At 35.5% G+C, this 23,870-nt stretch overlaps 1 protein-coding gene across 1 annotated transcript in view; it reads left to right on the forward strand.

Annotated features, from left to right (window-relative positions):
• The first annotated feature begins 1,129 nt into the window (after positions 1-1,129).
• Positions 1,130-23,870, forward strand: part of LOC113501544 (ataxin-1-like) — a 31,429-nt gene continuing 8,688 nt past the window's right edge. Inside the window, exon 1 of the mRNA XM_026882731.1 lies at positions 1,130-1,588. The gene's annotated coding sequence lies outside the window, so the exon portion shown is untranslated. The remainder of the gene's footprint in view (positions 1,589-23,870) is intronic.

Below are 23,870 nucleotides of genomic sequence, written 5' to 3' on the forward strand. Positions count from 1 at the left end.
CTTTTCGTTACTTTACCCTTTTCGGATAATGTCAGAATAATTAAATTAAGCGCGAAGTTGGGAATTCCATTAGCAACTTATTTTTAAGTACGAGTACCTACATCTATGACCCAATAGCTTAGTATAAATGAAACCACTTCTTTGACAATAACCACGTCTAACTGGTCGTTAGGGCCCCTCCCATTATTGTAGGATAATTCTTTTTAAGGCTTATCTCGGTAACTGTTTCTCGAACACAATGGAAACAACCAGGATTATATCCAAGTGCGCCGCTACTGACAATTGTGTTTACAAGTAAAACTATTTCACCCTTTTTTGTAACAACTTCAAATTAACTCAAGTACATGTACTAATGTATTCAAACATTTTAGCTTTTTACAAGCATTGCTTTCATCATTGTGTAGTCGGCATGTTAAGGAATGCTTTTATACAAACTAACTTGTAATAAATGTGTAAGGTAGCATTCAAAACGAGTAGACACTAAGTGTGGAGATAAAAAGTAGAAAGGTCTCAAAGGTAGGTATCATGAGCTCGAGGCACGGCGTGACGTCAGCGACATAGAATTATAGAACCGGTTCCAGAACCTTTCCACTGGAGATGTGTGTGGGAAATACCTGTTGTAGAGAGTTGATGCAATTATACACTGCCCAGAAAATTGTTACCGATGAACACGGACACCTATTGATAGGCTGCCACGAGAGGAAACCACCGACGCCCTGATTGAGTGTTTTCAACCATACACCGCATCACCGCGGAAGTAAACTTTCATATTATGTTGAAACGGCGAGCACTCGTTCGACAACTCTACATAACAGCATCTCTCGGGCTGATTGATAACTTTAGAGGCGTTTAACAGTTGCATTGCATCATGACTTTACGTGGCGGAGCGCGACGGCCGGCGGCGGAGGCGCACGCCGGACCTGCGGCCCTGCCGGTGCCGACAACATTCGGTGGCAACGGCCAACGCTCACACAAGAATTCATTTCGCTCGAGAAGTGTTCGGTTTCAGTCTGGCACGACGAGCGCTCATATTGCATTTAGTATTTATTTATGTATCGGTGGAGCGCAGGTTCTATCGGTGGCGGCGCCGCGGGCGGTGCGGCCCGGCGCGGGGCCGGGGCCGGGCAGGGGGAGGGCATACTTACTACGTGATTAATCCGCACCCCCCGCGCCGCCGGGCGCTCCGTACTCGCGCCGGGTTTCCTCGTCCCCGCGCCTCACGGCCACTCACTACGCACGGGGCTCCGCGTAGTGCCGCCGCCAGTCGCAGCGCGACCCGCGCCGACGTCGCACTCTATTCCGTTGCTTCGTCGTCACATCGACCCATGATATCATTCATGCTAATCTCCGCCCGTTGATTTTCCTGCCGAGTGACCGCAGTGAAACCGGCGCGCTATACCGCGAGTGCCGAATGTTCGTGGACGTTACGCCCGTGTACTTTTCCATCGGAATCCGAGCGTACGAAACCAGTTCGGAGTGTCGGACGGCGGCGCCTTCCCTCGGATGAGATCTCCGACCGGCAAGCGTTGCTGTGACCCGCGGCCTGCGATGCTGCGCCCGTGACCGTCTTGCGACAGTGCCACGAAACGTAAGGATCTGTTAGTTGATTTGGCGACTCGCGTGCACGGGCCGCCTTCCTATTTGCATGGCGCATACGAGTGGATTTTATTTTCGTCTGGCGAGCAGTGTGTGCGTTAGGCGCGCGCGTGTGTGCGGCGGCGCGGGTGTGTGCGCCGCGCGTGTGTGCGTGTTCCGCGTCCGTCAGGCGCTGCTCCCTGCTGGCCGCTTTATTTAGGTTGTTTCCGAGCGTGTCGGCAGCCCACCTCTCGCCAGCTTGCTCTGGTGCCTGCTGCCTGCTGCTCACTGCCCTTACATGCGTTATGCTCAATATTTCGTGGCTGAAGCGTCCATTTCCCCCATATTTACATTCAGTTCAGTTCTACCTTTATTACCCTGCCAAGTTAACCTTGAAAACACTTGAATAGTTGAGTGTAACACGCAGCTCGTAGGTATATCGGTGGTAACAACGTTAGAACATTAGGCTCTCTACCTAAATGACACGCGTTAACTTTCAACATGATCATTATTTTATCATAAGACACCGGTAGCATTTTAGACGTAACGTGTCTTCGTATCTGGCACGTCGTGGCGTGAAAATAACTAAACCGGTCTTATATTATGTCAATATGTTGGAAACATTATAATTTTAAGCATTCGTTACATGTCAATGATCTTACGTTGCACGTACAAAGTGTGTGTATGTTGGTACCTACAGTTTTATTCTGACACGGCGATTTTACCTGCAGTTATGTGTGTGACGAGGCAGTGTTTCTTATTAATTTCCACGTGATAGTCCGTCGTTAAGTGTCAGCTAATTAGCATATGACTGAGTGTCAGTTTTATGTGTCTACATGCTCTACTATCTCCACATGACCTCAGAGTAGTGTCTCTCGCGTGATTTAGGTCATTCGGCGTTTAATGGCCCTACACACGTAGCTATAGGCCGCTAAGTTATTTACAAGTATCTTTGCAAAACATTCTAACATTTATCTTGTTTAAAGTTACATAAGTGTGAATTGAAAAATAAGAATACATATTTATATGCTATTTGGATACATATTTTAAGTACAATTCGCGTAATAAGTATAAAATGCGTTTTTCAGCTACTTGACAATGCCTATATGTTAATTGGTACCTCTAAAATCACTGTTTATTTATCGCAATACATACACTATGAAACTAGTTCACTTCTGGGTAAAATTAAAAAATAATTGCATAGCAAGATCTCAACCATTTACTTATCGTCATTTACCTGTAGAAGATAAAAAAATATCTTTAAGATTCAATAATAAACCTTCGCAGATGACATTTAAACGAAGAAAAATAATCTTGATTGAACAATCCCAAGAATCTCAGCGTATTAAATTCCAAGAAAAAGTATTTATTCTCTCATGTGACTCTACTATAACAACCTTATTTATCAGACATACTAGAGTGCGAACGAACAATAACAGTACAAATTACTAATTAAACATTACAATTATTGATACAAATAAATGCCTTGTAAATCCTGAGGTTTAATCGTTAAATAATTACAGTGACAATATGATAATTCGTTATCAATAATACAATACAGTTTCAATAATTGATGAGTTAAAATTAGATCGAGTAGGAAAATTACGTATAGTGGGAGTTAGGTCGAGAGATAAACTTTGAACTCACAAGTGAGTGTACACGCAATGCTACGTACTACCGCTTATTTAAATATCTTTGTTGATGATAAATGAAACAAATATAATGGAACCAAATGAGCACACGCCTAGCTTAATATTAAAAAGTGACAGACATATTTTTAGCAATAACCTTAAAGTACTTGCTTAAAAATGTAATTGGTTTAAATTTAAAGGCAAAAAAAATGTTTTTACAGATCTTAAAAAAAGTTTCATTTAAAATATATAGTTCTAGAAAATACAAAATGGAATTTTGAAGCCTAACAAATAGGTTAATTTTGTGTAACCTAAATAAGCAGTGGTAGAGTCAGTACTTAGAACTCTACTCAATATCTAAGTAGGTAATATTTTAAATCTACTCAATCTGTACTCATAGCAATGGTTTCTAACGAAACTATTTACTAAAAATAAAAGTAAATTAAATAAAAACGTTTGATTTGTAGATAAAATAAGTAACACTTCGCATACAGCGAGTTAGACCGACGGTTTAGAGTAAAAAAAAATGCTTTTCTCGTCCTTTTTTAATTGTTTAAGCAATCAGACAACTATTCTATTAAACTCCTTCAATTCCAATAAGTAACACGAATGAAATGTATAAAATAACAGCAATTGTAACACAATAATCGGTTTCATAGAACTCTACAATTATCATGCAAACATCGTTCGAAGAACAATCTTTATCATTACATCCATACGTCAAAACAGAACCAAACATATCTATTCGAGAGATAAAGGCTTACAATACATGTAACAAGCTCAGATACTTCCAAAGTGACGTAGAACATGCTTAAGAAGGATGTGAAGGAAAACCCAGAGATTAAAATGATCTTGTAATGGTTAGACATCGTGACTTGTGTCAACTACTGAATCGATATCAGTACCCTTCGTTTTTAAACCAGAAATTACGGATTATGTTGTGATACAAAAAACTGGTATTTTTTTTAATGTTTTATTAGAGAGTTTCAAAGGAATTCTCATAAAATTGAATAAATATTGGCTTCTTCAACCAAAAAAAGTTTTCTTTGGATGGGTACTTAGTTTTTCAATTACAGAATGAAAACTATTTGCTTACGAAACTGTCATAGCGAAACATTTTATCTAAAGACTGAATTACAATAATTTTTAATATAAGTTACAGTATCACATGTATTCATGATACTGTACTCAAAATAAGACTTGCAGTACTGAAAGAGAGCCGGTCTACATCTCTACAGTATAACTCTTATTTAAAAAGGTTTAAAAAGGAGGCCATAATGTAAACAAAGAGGTTAGAAGTTTCAAGTGGCTTTTATCCTTTTGCAGGTAACAAAATATCGTCAAGAGACAATATTGTATGTTATTTTTATTTATGCGAAACAAAGTTAAGTAGGTGTCTTTATATATACAATTTCCTTTAAGTTTTCTCGGAATTGATGACTTAGTCTGTATGTTTAAGTTACCTAAGACAATTTAATAAAATGCCTGAGTACAAGCTGGATGCATTATGATTCAATTAATATTTATTCTGATTCGTAAAACGATATAACCTCCAATGGCAATACCAATCAGGCAAAATGAATTAAAATTAAAAAAACAGGTAACATTAAAGTTTTCACAGCTCTTCTATTGAAAAAAATATTGCATGGTTTAAGAATAGCGCTCCAGTCAGTATTTACAGTTTTAATTGTAATAACATAACCGTGGGATTGCACTCAGGATGTTGATAAATAAAATACAAAAGAATTTACACACATCAGCAAATTTATCTTTTCCGAGCTAAAAACCATGTTCTAATGCGGAATTCACTCTTTTTACTTTGAAAAAATAATTATAATATTTTAAATGAATGATTTTAATATCAAGCTTACGCAGGTAATCAACTATCAGTGAAAATGACTTATCTACAACCTTATATAATTGCAGATATTAATCTCGAACAAGTTCACGATGAAATTTAATTGAATACATTTTGTATAAAATATAAATTCGCTTGTAACATGTTATTACCGTCAGCGTATTAACAAACTAACCGTAATTGTACTCCGCTAAGGGTGCATGATACCTATTAAATAAACGAGGACCATTTGTCGGATAACAAGCGGCGGTTGCAAAGAAAACAAAGAGGTATCATAGCTTGTGTCACAGATAATGTTACACACTCACACACGCGGCGGTTCGCATGTGTACGTAGGGGCTGTTCGTGCATGTGTGTGTGTTATCAGGCTGCAGCTACCGCGCCCGCCTACGTACCGATATCTGACGCTATCAGCTGTATTAGCCACGATAATACCTCGCATACCTGTATTCGTATGCATACACGTTTTATTTTAGTACATAGACGCATGTATGTATATAAATAGTTAACAGACTTGAATGAACGTTACGTTTCAATTGTACATAAAACATGTACGGCAAATAACGAGCGGGTCGAACAAACAGTGCTCTAATACTATCTGATTACTTTGCTAATCTGTTGCTGTTCTTGAAGTCGGAGCTGGAATGTTATCATTGTATCGAGGAGCGTAGTTGAAAGGTTATGCAATGGAAATTTAAATGTTTATTGCTATCAATTCTGTTGATAGATTTACATGAACCTTCACAGCAGTATACAGTTGGTTTGAAGAGTAAATCGCCGTTTACAACCCGACAGTCAGTTTAAAATCGTTCTTTTTTTAATGTTGTATTCAGATATTCAGGCAAAAAGTTTTGTAATATTCCCTGACAACTGACTGACGGTCTATTGGTACCTAAGTTGAATTATGATAATGGAAATTGATAAAATAAATTACTTAATTCGTACATTTTATAGATTAAAGCACGTACATCTACCCCACCTTCTGACGTTAATTAAAACATAATTTTGACAAAAATGAAACTTTTCGTGCAATATTTACAATGTTACAAACAATGTTACAACCTACAATATTATGTATCATACTTATGAATAAATTAAAATTAACACTATTTATTAAGTAATACAAGGAAGGATATAATAATATATTAACGAAAAAAAATAACACGAGTATTTATTGAATGTATTATTGAGTTGGAAATCCGAATGCCGTTTATAAATAATTAATGGTTTATGTATACCTAAACATGTTTGATGGAATATTTTAGACTTAACTGTATCTAGCATGGTAAAAATACTTGTAATTAAATACCACTGATGTAAAATGAAGTGTCAGTGACGAAGAAAGTCTTGTAGAAAGACAGGTAGAGTCGCGTAATCGTGGCAGTTTGATAAGCGTTCTTCTGGTTCCTAATACATATTCGAGAGTTATAGTGATCTATAACGCTCAGTTTCTTTTTCAAATTTTAAGTACTTATGTAATGGACAACCCGTGTAATATTCAACATAGCATTGCTATAATATAAAAAGCAAATTCTCTTGAATTAATCTAATAGCTACATTCATAAATGAATCCTAACATATTTTCTTAATAGAACAACATTTTTACAAGAAATATTCTCGTCTCTATGCAAGCCTGAGCACCGCTAAGTCTACATAAGCATGATATGTTATACAGCTCATAATTAGTGTGTAATACGCTGTTATACGGTGAACTCACAATACCGATCGTGTTAACGGAACGTTCTCACAAGTGTAAGAAGGCGGTATCTTATTGCGATATATAAACAATCAAAGTGCTTCAGTGTTTCATATTACGCGGTCCTGAGTCGCGACTCTTTGTTATCAAATCCACTCACGAGGCCACACAGACACACAGACAGCTTCAACTCGATACTTTTTCACACCTTTCTAGATGGACACACGTGTAAAGGATCACCAAGGATGTCCAAGGCGGTTCAATGTGCACAATGAGCTGAACAAAAAATATATAAAATATCCTCAAAATGAGCGTCAAAAAGTTAAATGCTTATAAAACTTTAAAGTATGCGACAAACACCAAAAGTGTTTGAATAAAAAAAAAATGACTCGTTTGAGTCATATATTGATCGTCTTAAGGCTAAAAAACTATTTTTAACAAGACCCAAATGGAACCTTCGTAATAACTGTCAAAATTAATTACCACATAAATAAGTTTTGGATTGTAATTACCGGGAATTGTTCCTACAATAATGTATACCAAATAATACCTACGTCTTTTGTAATAATTGATCAATGGACTCATTTATCAAGCAATGAATTGGAATAACGATCAGTTTTAATATGATAATACATTTCCTATATTTGTGTAAATTGTCGTTGGACACATGCACATATTTCATAGATGTCACGAGGCAAATCTGAATGGAGACGCTCGCGTATTTGTTTAACAAAAAGTTGACCGACGAGTTTTAATCACGAGTTATTTCTGGTTCGACTGAAACAATGAAAATCGTGAAACAATTTGCATTTAAATAATATTCATTACAAACACACATTGTTGCAAGGTAAACAATGATTATATTAAAGGGTGTTGTTTGTCAACACGGCCCTTGGTTGCTTGTTTGTACTGTTACCTTCGTCTCAGCGAATGTATACATCTGCTGCAAACAATGAAGGGTATTTTACTTTCTTTAATTGACGGACATTAAAGGTCTATCACCTTTTATTTAGCACGCGTCACTCTGTTTATTTACTGTTAATTGTCATGTATTTAACGTGACAATTATCTACACCATTGACGTAATTGTCCATATCTTTTTAGACAGTTCCGTAGCCATACAAAGCCATTTTAAAAACATTAATTACTAATTACTCTGTGATTATCGAACCGGTATTTGTAGAGATAAATGAAAATTTTAACTAACTGCGTAAATACTCGTGTATGTTGGTACATGACGTTTATTTTTAATTATTACGGCATTTCGTAACTGCCATCTTATCCTATGGCATTTGTTAGAACGGAACTATTTGTATATCTGTTAAATTATAACCAGATTAACTTCTTATATTACTCCCGTGGCACAAGTTTTACCAATAACCTTACCTTACACTATACCATTTTACTCGGATTCTTACCGTTTGCTTACTACTTACTAAACTTATAACCTTTGCAAGGCATTATCAATAACAATAAAACACAAACTCTACCTTTTTTATATTGTAAGACATATTTTATTACACGTGATTATTATTAGAGTATACCAAAGTTATAATACAGAGAATCTATAAATATATTCTTCATATAGTTGGTAAGGACGGTTTTCAGTCCGAAGCCAACGTAATTCAATATTCCTCTTCGAGATTGCAAATTCCATGAAAATATCTCGTATTTGTTTCGCTTTTTAACCGTTTCTTGATTTGATCAATACTTGACGGTTATAGGAAAGGACAAATAGATTCATTATATAATGGATACTCTTATTGCCTACATATTGACATCTTTCAACTTAGCATGCACTATCTAGGTATCGTACTCTCCCTCTCATTAAGTCTTAGTCTGTGTGTATGTGTGTGTAACAAACTATTTTGTCTAAGAATCGAATGTTTCCCTTCGAAATATAGTTTTTGCTTTATTGTTTTTTTTTTCTTTACATTAAATTAACAAGCAGTCTAGTATTACCTTCTAGGTATATGCAAAGTTAATTTAACTATATAGATGTTTTATGTATGGGGAATTCCCTTTGAAGAATAGCCGGAAACCAGAAAACAAAAGGATAAATGATATTTTTATAACCATGAGGTTAATTCTCTATTGTAAATAAATATATAGTATTAAAATTCCTGCGACTTCTGCCAGCTCCAAATCAAAGACTCTTATTTTTATATTCAGTAGCCTTCTTCCTCACCAATCCAATTAAAGTCTTAATTCTAAAACAACAAAACCTCTTTTCGCTTATTAAAAGTATCAAAGTTCTTTACATCCATAAGATTCCGCAGTAAGCTTGCAAATTTATTCAGAATTTAAATTGTCCATTAGTATTTCGTGTGCACTTTGCGTTACTCTCGTAATTTATTCAAAACGCACTTGATCAATGTTGTTGACCCGCCATCGAGATCTCCTGACAGTAGTCCGATCTAAAAATACGACTAACCTCCTTATTCTGAATATTTTAACATCCACCTCTCGTTTCGCTGTTATTTAGCGTGTTGCCAGCGGCGATATTTCTAAATACACGTTTCAAAAGGTCTGTTTTGGGGTATTTTATCGAATTTTGTAATATATTCGGCGCAAACTCGCTTCGAGCCCTGAAGTATTTTTGTAATAGAGATCTACAAGCTTAATATAAAGATGTAACTTTCAAAAAGACACACTTTTATAATACATAATACGTAACACTCGCTTGAGATTTGTGTACAAACAATACAGAACTACTGTGCCTCAGAAATGAATAAAAGCTCGTAATAATTGAATAAAATGATTAGGATTAAGTAACTGGTTACATTCACAGCTCCGTCAGTCTAATCAATGGGTTCGCAGCGCCGGCGCAGCGATTACGTCACAGCTTTCGACCACACTGTAGTAAGATGTTGCGAAATACGCCACTTATGCAAGAAGTACGCGATACGCAAATACGCCAAGTGAGCGAATGTTGCATGCCCGGTGTTAATATGTTGCTGTAATGCATTGCTGTCGTGTTGGCCTACTGGTGCAATGACCGGGTTTGCTTGATTCGGACCAAAGCTTGGAAAACAGCGATTACTGATAATTGTTCCTTCAGTTTTTTTTAAATAAGCCTATAACGATAATAGTTACGTGAGTCAGTGTAAGCATATGCTTTGGCTTATTGCAAAGATCTGATAAAAATGCTACAAAGACACAAATAAACATTTAAAAAGAAATCCGCAATGAGCGAGCATCGTAATAAGCACTCTTTTTCCTGTTGTAGTCGTGCATTCAGTTCTATCAACCGAGTACAGTGATAGTGATTTGTTTAATTACGGGTTCAATTGTTATTATAACACTGCTCTATATTCTTTCGGATCATTGAATCCTTCTTGAATTTGTAGACATTTGAATATCTAGCATGGAGGTTGTGTGTTTATAGTACTTTATAGAGACACACTGAATGCTCTACATTTTCCTTAGAAAACACATTTAAGAAGATATTCTGTCCTCTTCTATCAGCTATCAAGTCGCTTGACAGGAAAGAGACACAATGCCATATTGATGGCTCAAGGTCAGATTAAGGATCGTTTTGTTCAAATCGCGCCCACATTATTCATAATCTCCTTGATAGTAGATAAGAAATATTCAATGTAGGTATCTGTCACAAAATACTTAAAAAATATAAGTACATTTCATACGTAAACACTAATCTCTTTAAGTAATGATTAATGCGGATTATAAAAACATCAATTAAACGTTTTTTTAGTATCTATTTCGAACGTAATTCTATATCTTGTATTTGCTGACAACATTCAATTGTTTTGCTTTATTTAATAATATGAAAAATGTACAAAGTGCGCTTTCAATGGCTGATAAAAACATTCAATTACAATTTATCAATAGTTATCAGAATATTCGATATCAATACAATTATCTAGCACGAGTTGAGTGTGGTATTTTTGTGACTTACGTATTTTTCAGATATGATATAGGAATCTGCTATATCTTGACTTTTATTCAGGTTTTTATACCACGAAATTGTGCCTTCAATTGGACACGATCAATATATCAATGCTTCTACTTTACATCAGATGATAAAGGTATTTATCGAAACGTAGATATGATCTAACAAACATATTTTTTTCCTGAAATCTGTTTCATAGACATATTGTGCGTATTTTTTTTCCAATTCTACATTCAAAAGTTTTCAGTCACGTATTTATCTTTATCTTTATGCTTTTAATCTGTGGCTTACGCTTACAATACGACAAGGATTTAATATGGTATTGAAAAACGATGTCATATCAGAAACTAGATAATTTAGGAAATATAATTGATTTTCCTCAAATTGTATGGCTTCTTCTTCTAAAATTCCTATCAACGCTTATCGTACAATAACGTAAAAATAATAAGGAAAAAAAATTAGTTTTGTTGTTGGATTTAAAGTATGAACACAGAGCTGTTTGATTTGAATCTCGAAAAGGAAAATTGTTGGCACATTTGCACAATAATTGTTACCAAATAGCTACATCACTGCTTAGACTCTACTCTACTCTAATCCAGTGTCATCTATACAAATTCTATCAGAAAATATTAAGCAAAGTGATGTTAGATTTAAACGTACAGACAGCACGTGCCCAACCCTTCGGTTCGTATTAATGGAAAGCTAGTTACTGCAGCGAACAGTAAGGATAAGACATGACACATGCAATCATGTGTATTATGCAAGGTAAATGAGTTTCTAACGATATATTACGACACCTCAGTAATAGGTTCAACTGCGACCTTAGAAAGGCTTTTTATAACATTATGTTAACCTTGCTCATGTTTATTAAGAAAGTAGTCACATGAACTCAGCTTAATAATATAATGTTTAAAATTCAAAAATATAGACTCTTAGTGAATTTCTAAGAGAATCTAACTAAAATGAAAAATAACGATGACAACAATTTGGTATTTGACTAAACGTTGATAATAATAAATATGTAATAAATATGTTTAGTCCGGTAGACAGATTTCCTCACTCAAGAGTTAGGAAGATTTAAAGCACTAAAGATGATGAAATTTATATGTTTATGTTAAAATCATACTGTTAGGTAAGTGACGTCTCAAAGATTTTATTCCACTGCATCCCTTCATTTTTTGTTTACAAAATAAAGAGAAAAACTTATCCCTATATATTTTGGAAATCTGTCTGACGGACTAAAAAGTTTTTTTGTCAAATGTCACGTGACGTAGTCTTGTCTCCTCCTTTCTTTGACTTTTTATGCGATTTTTTTGCAGAAGTGTCACTTGTCACTAAGGTTGCATAGCCTAGTGTTACTATGAGAACTTCATTATATTTTGCAATCAATCATTTGTTATTGATCACTCTATTTCATGCAAGCAGATTATCTGTATTAATAATTACGTTAATTAAATTTTATCCAAGATATTTTGATAGCATGTTATCTTGTAAAAACAGTGTTTATGAGTATAAACAAAAGACTTACATTTTGTTTACAACTGACAGAGAGAGAGATAGAGCGATATGTAAGTAGCTATTTATAATCAAAGTAAGTGTTGTAAAGTTGTTCTTGAATATCAAGTCCGTTTAAAACAGTTTTCCACTGTTGAATATCGTTTTTCAACTTTATTTAGCATCGTTTAAAATGTGAAACACCGTTATCGGGTGTGACTAACAAACTTGATATAAATACATAGTCGAGAACATTAACTTGCATTTATTTATCGCTCGTATCAATGATGGATCCGATAACCTTAGTGTAAATTTTCTTTATCAATATTTTATCGATTTTCGGTGATATAGATACGGTTTTCGTACGTAACATGTGTCGATGGCTAAATTTACACCCTGTTATCTGAAAGACAGCCTACAGCCGGATGTAGAGCAATTTAAAATGGTAGAAATAATTTTGACAGAAAAAATACTGAAATAAGTTGCACATTTATTGTATTTAAACTATATATTTATTTACCTAAGTATATGACACAGTTTCTAATTATGTTTTGCTCTTTATTCACAGATAGGTAAAATGAATAAACAATTGACAAGTATTCAATTTAACATTAATTAAGGAAATAATTGATATTATTGTATAGATCTGTCATTACGAAATATAAATGCCATTTGCCTCATCCTAGTTTAATATTACTTAATGAGGAATCATTGTCATCAATTGTATGAAATCATTGTTAGTCAGGTAAAGTTCGTATTAATTATTATTTGGTGCTTATAAGTCGTTATAAGTACCTAAATGAAATGGATAAATAATGAAAAGTAAAACAATTATTTTCCTGGCGGTTAGTTATAGCCTGTTGCAATGAATCACTGTATTAAAAGTATATTCATTTAAGACTACCGTTACAGTTATAATGATGGCTCTACATTACAAAAGAGTGTAACGTTGTCGCCTTTAAAGTGTGGTTATTTTACTTTCTTGTTTGTCTAAAGACTTTATATTTGATATTGGAACGTTACAGAATCTGATAAAAGATTTCAAGCAAGACTTCTGACAGTTTGAAAGTAGGATGTATGTAGAGTGTATATCTGTGGTGTATATGTCGTTGTCTGTGCATGTGAGGCTGTGTTCACGGTTAGTTAGGCGCGCACGGCGGTGGCCGGCGCGATAGCCGGCAGCGGCCTTGCGGCGGCCGCGCCAGCCTCGCACGTGTAGTGTGAGCTGCCGTGACGTCAGCCGCACGCACCGCAACACACGTTCAAGTTCAATGTTGCCTATTAATTTTACCGTGCCTTACCACCAACTAGCACTAGCAATAATCGTCCACTGTAAGCCAGCCCGCGCAAGGTCGTCTGCGAACATATTATACTGTTGGAACCTTGCTCTACAATATAGCGTTTAGAAAGGTGAAAACTGAACTCGGCACGCATGCTTCGTGCGTCGTGAATCGTTTGTTTCCGGAGCTTGTTGTCGCTGTGTTGACACAACATATTTACGTTCTCTCGAATCGCAGTATTGCTGATTCTGGGTATCGTTTTGAAAACAGTTTGCGGCATCTTCCTCGCTCCATTGAAGAGGGCTCTTCCTCGAAGAACGCGTGCGCGTGTATCAACAAGCGCATAGCGGCGGCCGGCGCAGGCGCGCGGCGTGTGCCTCCATTGTGACGTCACCACACATCCGCGTGCGTCGCTCTCACTTCCAAATATTTATTATTTATGCTTCCAATTGACAACGCACCTTGTTTCTATGTCGACCTCGACCAATAGGCGTTTCTGTTGATAGTATCCATTTAAAATGTCTTGGTTAATTGTTTCTGTTTACAACGCCGGTAAAAAGTAGAATTTCTTGTTAACTAGGTGATTCTTCATCCGTGTAACTGTCAATGTTATCTTAAATTAAACGTTTAACAAGTACCTACCGTTGGTAGTGCGCTATTTCTTTTTATGAGCATTGTATTACAAGCAATTTATCAGAGAAAAACGAAGAAGGATGTAAAAGTTTTTAGGTCAATTACCTATTACATATCAATAACTACATTGGTCGTTCTACCAAACTTTTTTAAGCCTTACCTTTGGCCTTTGAAGGCCTTGCATTATAAAAGAAAATATAATTATGCCCGAGAACAAGTAAACTATGAAATCCGTCTTATATGTAATGTAAATCTTTCTTTTTTAGCAAAATGAGTTGCTTTAGGGTTTTGGAGAAAATTATTCCACAGATAATCAACATTAACAGACATACTAGTCTGCAAATTAGTGTATTAGTGTAGAGTAATAGTGATTTCAGTACTTGAATGAACTAAACGTATCATCAATCATTTAGGTGATTACAATAATGTAGAGCTTCGATACATAAATCACAACTTTGTTTTTGATAGATTATTTTCGTTCAGTCTGCATGTAGTTGTTTTTATTCGATACTTTAGTAGGTAAATAAGTTAGCGAGTGTGTACGTGACCAGCGATATCAAGCGGCAGAAGTTTATCGGTGAAATATTTAATTACAAAATATCTGTAAACCGCACTCAGTCAAGCGAAAATATGGAGCAACGAGTCTGTTTACAAATTAGTCTCTCAATTATATGTCAGTCAACAGAGTTTGTCGAGGAACTGAAATAAAAGAAAAAACTCATCCATCTTCATCCAGGCGGACTGGCAGGCGGTTCCGAAAAAACAAAACCGACACAGCTGGTCTGTGACGTATAAGTAATTCAAGCAATAACAAATAGGTTAATAATAAAAAGCTAGCCTCCACAAACCGAGCAGAGTTCAAAGTTCGCAACACTGCAATAGCTCAAACATCGATATAAGAACGAAGTCGAGAAAAACAAATGAATAAAAAAACAGTCGGCAAAGAACTGAAGTCACATGATCAGCTAACAAGGTCCAGTTGATAATATTCACTTGGCAACCAGCTGTTATAAGAGTTATCTTATCTGACCCGATGCTGGTTACGAAAACAACCAAGTGATATTAAGCGATGGCCGAATTCTGTCGAATTAACCCGGGAAGTGCACATACATACGTCCGATAACAAATATATATTGGATATCACGCATTGTTTGTTATTCAATTAGCTTTAGGTACCTATAAATTTAAAGACAGATACATCAAATCTGGAATTATTATCATCAGTTAGGATTTTTCGCGAATCGACTCTATCTGCTTAACGAAAAGGTGTAGAGTTATATATCACGTTTTGAAACTGTTTGTGTTTATGAATAGGTCTTCATCTTCTGAACACGTGTCCCGTTGAAATCTATTTTAATAAAAACCGAATTCATAAACATTGATAACACTATTTGTTTTCAGTATACAGATAAATTGGCATCGGGTAAATTTATGAAAACAGAATGGTCCCTTACATCACTATAAGATTGTGTGTAAGTTTTATTTAAAAATAAACTCATTTTCAAACGCGGAATCAATCTGTAACTTTCACTTGATCTTGAGCTGGCTTTGGACTGTGTAACATTGAGTTGTTTTTTATTACGTATGTGTTTTGGTTACTTCGTTGATTTTGCCTGTACTTGGAATGGTGTTATACTGCTGATCCCTTTAATAAGCTCACATAAAACTCACTTGAAACGTGTAATTAAACATGAACTTTCAGGTTTGCTTGAAAATATCTGCCTCTAATAATGCCTACTGACCTTTTGTAATGTGTATAACGTTAAAAAAATATGAACTTTTGTGGATATATAGTTTGTTGAAAAATCCCTGGGTTGAGCTAGCGAATTTTCAATATATTAAACCAATATAATATTACAATTAGAAAGGATCATCTTTTAACGAAATATAGTTGTGAATAATGCTCTCAACAAGTTTATAACCTACGTATAGATAATTTCAGGGGTGGGTGTTAACAAGACGAATGCGGTTGTTTAGAATAAAACTCTACATTTCAACAGTGGCTTGTCGCTAGGTATTGCGTTAATTTCAAAATGTAGGGTCGAAAGTCCATTTAAGACTGATTGAAAATAGAGCTTACTTTCCGTTAATGTCAACAATAATTACAGCGTCAACCTCATTCAACATTTCACTTACTTAACTTACTGACAATTTATATTAATCAATGTGCGAATTCAATCGAGCCACAATATTAAGCATAATGGCACACAAATACACTATTACGTAATGGTCCGATGACTATTCATCACATACAACAATGTCCGGTTCCTGTACATATACGAAATGTTGCTTTTGGTATTTTGTAGTGTTCAACTGTTGTCTCTACAAAAGCTAAATAAAGTTAAATTACAAGCCACAAGCCTACACTTCGCATTAGCAACTAAATACTCTTTAAATACGTTAACAGATCCATTCTCACAATTGGTATTCTGAGAATAAACACTCGGAACTAGACACTCACAAGTTCCGTTCGTTCGTCGCAATTGGCAACCATCTTATTGGTATACCAATACTTTTATGGCGACAAGGCCATTGTAATTGAATTTGGCATTTGCTAATCACGTCGGTCCCTGTCGCCGTTGTCGGGCGATCAATGGCTGCGGTGCGATGGCGTGGCTGCAGTCACCGCTGCTTAGCATACAATCGATGGTAATACCTTCTGGCAGGTTAGTCACGCGGCAACTAAGATCTGCTCTTTATATTCAAGGGAGGACAGCGCTAGCCTACGCGTGTAACAATCACGAATGGAATCTAAATAGAGAAGCAATAACTGTTTACACGAGGTCACCGCTGATATGTTTGCAAATACTTATAGGTGTTGCAAAATAGGACACTCGAACACTTGCAAAGTAGACACATTTATCAAATTACTTTCTACTGAGTTTAAACCGTGCATGATAGCGACTTGTTTGTTTCGTGGCTCGATTTTGATTAATCATATTGGACACATAATAAGATTTTAATTAGCAACAACAATCGTTGTTGTTCCAACGAGGTGTGACCTTTCGCGAATTAATAATAGTAGGTATTATAGCGACACGTCTGAATGCACGACTAATTTATCTATAGAATTTGTAGAGTGCAGATGTACGTTAATTGTTTATTTGTGTGTGAGGAATGAGCGAAGGTGTGTTTGTAAGTTTGTATGGTCCGCGCCGCGCCGCCGCGTGGTTGGCAAGCTCGCGAGCCAAGGGAAAGCACTTGGCACATTGGCAAAAACACCGTCTATTGAGCATTGACGCGACGGTTTGATTGATCGTCCACTATTCTTGGATAAGCGCGCTTATTATCCCTAACTCTTTGGCAACAGTCACGATACTTTTAACAAAATACATTGTTTGTGAAACATTGTGATTCCGAATTTTAGTTCACGATTTTACATTGAATATTTCTTGTTAATGAGTTATATAATCATTCATAATAGTAAATTGACTGGAAGACTTATTTCTAGATAAGTGATTTGAGTAGAAAATAGAGGGAATCACCTAACTCTTTAAAACACCAAGATAATCTTTCATACCTTTAAACAAAAACATGGACATGATAATACTAATAAAAACAGGAAAATATGTCATTTACGTAAATATATTATAACAAAGTCAACATATAAATATAGAACGTACGATCGAACATAGTTAATACTTAGATAAATTAATCGATTTTATAAAAAAGAGGTTTTAATGGATTAGATACGTAATAATAAAACTCTTTATCTCTTCAGGGAATTTATTTACGTAATTTAACAATAGCTTAACGAAAACAAGGATAATATCGGTTATTTATAAAATCGTGTAACGGGTAACTATCTTATTTTGACGATATATTAAATTATATTCAGTAAACCTTTACTCAATACTCATACATATTTTAACATTTTACCTGCTGATTAGAAACAAACATAAATACGCAATAATTCCAGAGAATATCGTATCATAAATGACGTACATTCTAAACGTTATCAATAATCTGATAAAACGAAATAAAGTTTAGTTTTATACATAATATGTAGGTATCTACATTTATCCAAATCGAATTCGGCCATTCAGTATGATAATAGCCCAAATAATTAATCGAAGAACAGATATATTAATCGCGAATGATAGCAGTATCTATTCTTGAATTAGGAATGCTAAAAACTGATTCGATAAATCATCAATTGACATTCATAAGTAGGATATTATACAGTCGTATTAAATGAAGAAATATGAATAATGATACATACGGCAACTGGAGTCAAATGAAAACAGAATGTTATAAGGTCACGGAAATTGAAAAAATAAAACTTGTAGCAGTGAAGCTCTTAATGTCATAGTTTCCAGGGGTACATCACCTTTACACGTGCCGTTATGTTTACTTATCATGTATGTAAGTGGTTCTGCGGCGCTACTGTGCCGTACGCTGTGCTGCAAACGTCACGCGCTCGAGGAGACGGGACCGCGCCGATTACGTCACTCACATCCCAATGATTGATCACCCCTGATTTTAACGCCGAATAACTCGTGAAATGAATCAACTTTATTTTAAACGAACCGCATTTCGTGGCCTTCACATTGTCCTCTAACAAGTCTTTTCCAAATTAATTTCGCAGACCACGGTTCAAAATATCGTACGAATATGGATGTCGGACGACCTTTACATTTTTATTGGTTGAAATCGTCGAATGCCAGATAAGATAGTGTTTGTACATTAAAAACGTGACAGTAGATGTTATATAATTAGATACACATTTCACTATTTACGAAATTTATCATCCATAACCAAGTTACGGCAATTTCTTAATTACTGTGTACCGTGAATTGGGTGGGGAAACATTTTCTCAATAAATCGATAACACGCTTTGTAAATAGCTCATTACTCAAATGTTTAACTAGACAGTAAGACTACTTGAATACTTGTCTCGGTTTCAGAAATATTATTCCATTTATCAAGATTGTTTTGCGGACAGTGTGAAAATAGCTTACCAGTGTTCGTGAGAAAACTCACGAAGCTTGACAGAAAACTGTTTCTTTTTTTTATTTAACACGTCAATGTCCGCGGCTAAAGTGCTTACAAGTATTTTTACTTGTGTCGTAACATGTTAATGTTATTTTAAGTACAAGGGCCAAGGGATACGGAGATTCATGCTTCATTATATTTTCAGCTTTAGGATCAATGAAAATTATGTGAGCACACCTTTTTATAGTGAATAGGTCCTCACAGTTAACGCACCGATTCTCTTCCAAAAATAATAATGACATAAGATTATACTAGATACCTGTACCTACTATACAGATGTTTGTAGAATGATAACTTGCTTACACTAAACAAACTAATATACCTATGAATCTCATAGTTCTTGCAAGTCATGTCAACTATAAGTCAAAAATATTCCATTTACTCAAATTATTTCACTTCTAAATAACCACAATGCAGAGGCAGGTCCGCTAAAGATTTTATATAAACGGCATAGGAAATAAGAATTAAAATAGACGTGACCTAGATTTGAAAAGGCTGTTCTGTTCGGCTTTCGTGTATCCATCCAATGCAGCCTAAAATAAAGTCCATTTAGCGAGGGCTCGTGTAGGCGGACGCTGACACGCCTGACACTCATCTACCATCCACACATTTTAAACTAATGTTTTGTTTACTCTGAAATTCCACGAATATACATTTTAGAGATACCTTTTTTTTTTCTAAACAGGAATGTTTTTATTATAACACTCGTACTTTTACTGCAATGCGATGAAATTCCAAGTATTCAAAGGTTGCTTTTGCTAGACATTGTTTTTTTCTAATTATGTATGTACTCGTAATGTAACGTTTCTGAACTTTAATAAAATATGAAATAGAATTTTCTACTTTATAATGATGTAACGGTAAAAGGTCAGAGAGTTTGATCTAGTAAAAGGCAAATTAAACATTTGCTTTACATTTAAACCTTGACATTCAAGTTTTGTTTGAGCCAAGTTAATTTGTACTCCTTTGAATCCCTGCGGGCTTTAGCATGACCTTATAATTAGCAGGATTTGGAATTTTTCAACAGTCGTTTATTCATTGCTCGTTCTGTGATATTATATTGAAATGTTTTTTTTATATTGTAACGTACAAGACAAATCTCGAAACATGTGAAAACAGTTTTGTATAAATCACATATTATAGTATACCGGTTGACGTAGAAGAGTGGGCGACCTAGCCAACCAATTATACGCCAAGCCATACTTTATGAGCCAGTATGATACCCACAATATAACTTACAAACTCATTTAATTATAGCCAGCAAACATTTATTCCCAACACGTTTAAAAAAACGTACAATGTCGAGTGAACTCACGCTCGTTCAATGGAACAAGTGTGTATTGACCACATCATTATTTAAATAAAGAATTTACACATCACATGATACATTCAAATATTGGCCCACATTTTTACGTTCACAAGTGGAATATTGATTACAGTGCTGTTCGAATCACATAATAATTAATTAAATCAATTAACGCCGCGTCAATGATAACACAATTAAGCTAGATTTGTAAGAAAATTCTAATATTCAAAAGTCGGTCGTTGAACTCACTAATTGTTGCTAATGCTGCACCAATTCGATATTTTTACGCCAAGTAGATATTTAAATTTTAAATCAGCCACGAAAAATCGTTTGCCCTAAAAAGTATTTCAAGAGCGACTGAAGTAACTGTTAACATCGAGAGCCCACACTCAGCCGGATTTATCCAGTCTTAGACATTCTAAGAATTCATTCTAGAAAAAAAAATATGATTGAGCTGGCAACAACATGACCTTACGTACTTAATACGTCTCGAGTAGGGATTGTACTAGATAATTGAAACCGCCTTAGGAAATACAAATTAATCAATGCTCAGTTTTTCATACAATTCGCTTGCCATATTGATGGCGCCTGTGCACACAGGTGGGGACACATTAACACAACATTGTCGGTGTGTCGCCGCGTGGGCGACGGTGGCCGCAACTTAACAATAATGGACACTTACAGGGTTGTCACAACTTAAATTACTTTCCTAAACTTTTGTCTCTAAGGTATTCGTTGAGGAAAATGGAAAAGAAAATCGCCGTTCAATATTGTTTTTCAAAGCGTATTCGAACGCGGCGGTTATGTAACTCTGGCATAAACTAAAACTGATTTAGTACTGAAATTATATTTTTACATTTTACGTTCACCGCATAATACACGTTATTTACGTTTTTACACACGATTTATCTGACAACCCTGACTTGTATGTAAATAGAAGTCGGTGTAACGTCGCGAGTCGCTGGTGTAGGCGGGGTTGTTTGCCTCGGCTCTGCTATTGCGTGATACACTCAATAAAACTGTTGTTGGACTCCAAATTGATCGTTTAAACGAATAAACCGCCTCCTTGTAACTTCGACGTGGCCATCAGAACAGCAATTACGCAGGATAATTTGGTTCGCCACCTTGTTAAACGTATCTTTAAACTAGTGATTGACTAGAGATCTCTCCCATAAAAGGCGATTTTATCATTTACTCTTAAAAACTCTTTCATATTTCGAGGTTAAGGTAAAAATACAGACCAGAATTCGAATAGAAGTCTATTCCAGTTGCTAAATTATTAAAAGGGCGTCCTGCGACAGCCTTTGCCTGAATCTGTTACACAGGTTACACTGTATAGGTACCTACGTGCGAAACAGCAAACGAAACTCGAAATAACTGTCCTTAACAGACCGGAGCCGGTTTCTCGATACGATACAAAATGCAAGTTAATATTATAATTAGCAATACTGCAATGCAATTAACACGTCAGTTGCCTTTTTACCGCAAACAAGTAATATTGTGGAAACTCGGGTTTACGTAACTGGCGTCGCGTGACTAGCCCACGGTTCATTCAGCGTCGCAACGGAGCCCAACATCACGTACACATTTATAAATTGTCCGTCTTTATTACAGGCACTACTTATTATTTAATATTAAACTCTTCAATTTGTACGAAAGTCCGTGAAATGTGAGTTTACCTTTTAAATTTAAACGAAAGGTCGTATTTTTGAAGACATGTGTTCTTTTATTTTGTATCACAGGAGTTAGCCAGTAATAAATAAATGTTATTGTTATCAAATTATTATTTTGTAACAAAACAGCAAACACTTAAGATTGGCGTACCTAAATAGCACCATTTAACAATTCAATTTTATTCGTACAATCAAATGCCATTGCAACTTAAAGACCATAGTGCCAAAAAAAAAAACTCTATAATACAGGCACTTTATTTAATGGATAACATAGACACGGTTTTATACTTTTATGCGTGAAATCGTTAGAAACATCATACGAAATAAGAATCAGACTCGACTAGCAACCGGTCTGACTTAATTTAGGTATGTTTCATTTACAATAGCTACATTGACGTCAATCACATATGTAGTGTGTTTAGCTAAACTAATGGATGCTAATACTGTACATAATTCTCAATGTATTACGTAAAGTGGCTGACGAATTGTGATAAAGATGATACACCACTTCAGTAAAAGTACATTCTAATCAAATGTTACATTCCTTTTGATTCTACTGAATAGATAATTAATTTGTCAAGGACCTGTCAAGGATTCATTAACGACGGGTATTTATGGAAGCTTAAATCTGAAGAAATGTTAATTAAGATAATCTGAGCCCGTATAAACGTCCTCAAAAACCATACTTAAAGATCAAAACTACAGGAGTCGCGCTACAAATTTGCAAGTTATCATAAAATCGTTCAATTGAAACTCTTTAGAACGGACTCGGTACAGTTACAGGCATAATAAATCAATGTCACAATACATAGTCTGTTGGGATGCGACTCTGGTCGGTGCACAAGGTAACAAGCAGGGACATTGACTAAAAATATCCTTACAGCCGTGACCGCAGGCGAGCTCAATCAGCCTTGCGGGGTACCAAGGCGATTGGGGCTCCGAGATTGGATCTGTTATGCATCGAGTCTACAGAACTACGTCTATTTAGGTACTGGATTGAATCTGGGCACTTAATCCCCTAATACTGTAACCATAAGACATTCTTAAATGGCCATTTCGCTTGTCAAGAGACAGGGAGGCTAAATGGAGATTGAAATCGGTTTGACGTTTTACTTACAGTCGTATGTCTCTCGATTTTATACGAGTTCTAAATCGATTTGATGAACACAATTCGATATTCGTTCGCAACAATACGTAGAGTCGATATAATTAACTGTTTATTCTTGAGTTCACACTACGCCAAGTTATGCTTATCGTACATATGTACGTAATTACCGATTACATGTAATGTTTGCATGTTGACTGCCTAGATTGGTTAGGGTTGGGTACTTTTCTATTCAAGGGTAATAGGGTTATCACTAAATTGAGGAGTAAACTGTTATATTTTTGTAGTTTTAAGAAGACTGTTATTTTATACTTTAGGGATTCTAGACATAACACTGAGAGAAAGACTTTTAATGTTTCACTGAAATTACTTACAATCTAAATATCGGATTATTAAGTCCAAGATCCAGCAAATAATTATCTGAAGCGCTTTGAATACCTTTAGTTCAATTCCTTAATTCTTCTTAGATTTGGCGTAGCATCAAAAATACATGACATTATGTTCGACCTACATCAAATATGTATCCAAAACCAATCTAATCTGTATCTAATCACATGAAAACCCAAAATGATCGCGCCTATCGGTTCCACGAAGGGTTATTTATGAATGTCTTCGATTATTTAGGGCATGCAACATTACGCAAACAAGATATACGTCTGGCAACCCTACACGTCTGCGACAGCTGGGCGGGACAGGTGGGATCATATTATA

Source organism: Trichoplusia ni, chromosome 15 (assembly GCF_003590095.1).
Source record: "Trichoplusia ni isolate ovarian cell line Hi5 chromosome 15, tn1, whole genome shotgun sequence".
NCBI classification, from domain to species: Eukaryota; Metazoa; Arthropoda; class Insecta; order Lepidoptera; family Noctuidae; genus Trichoplusia; species Trichoplusia ni.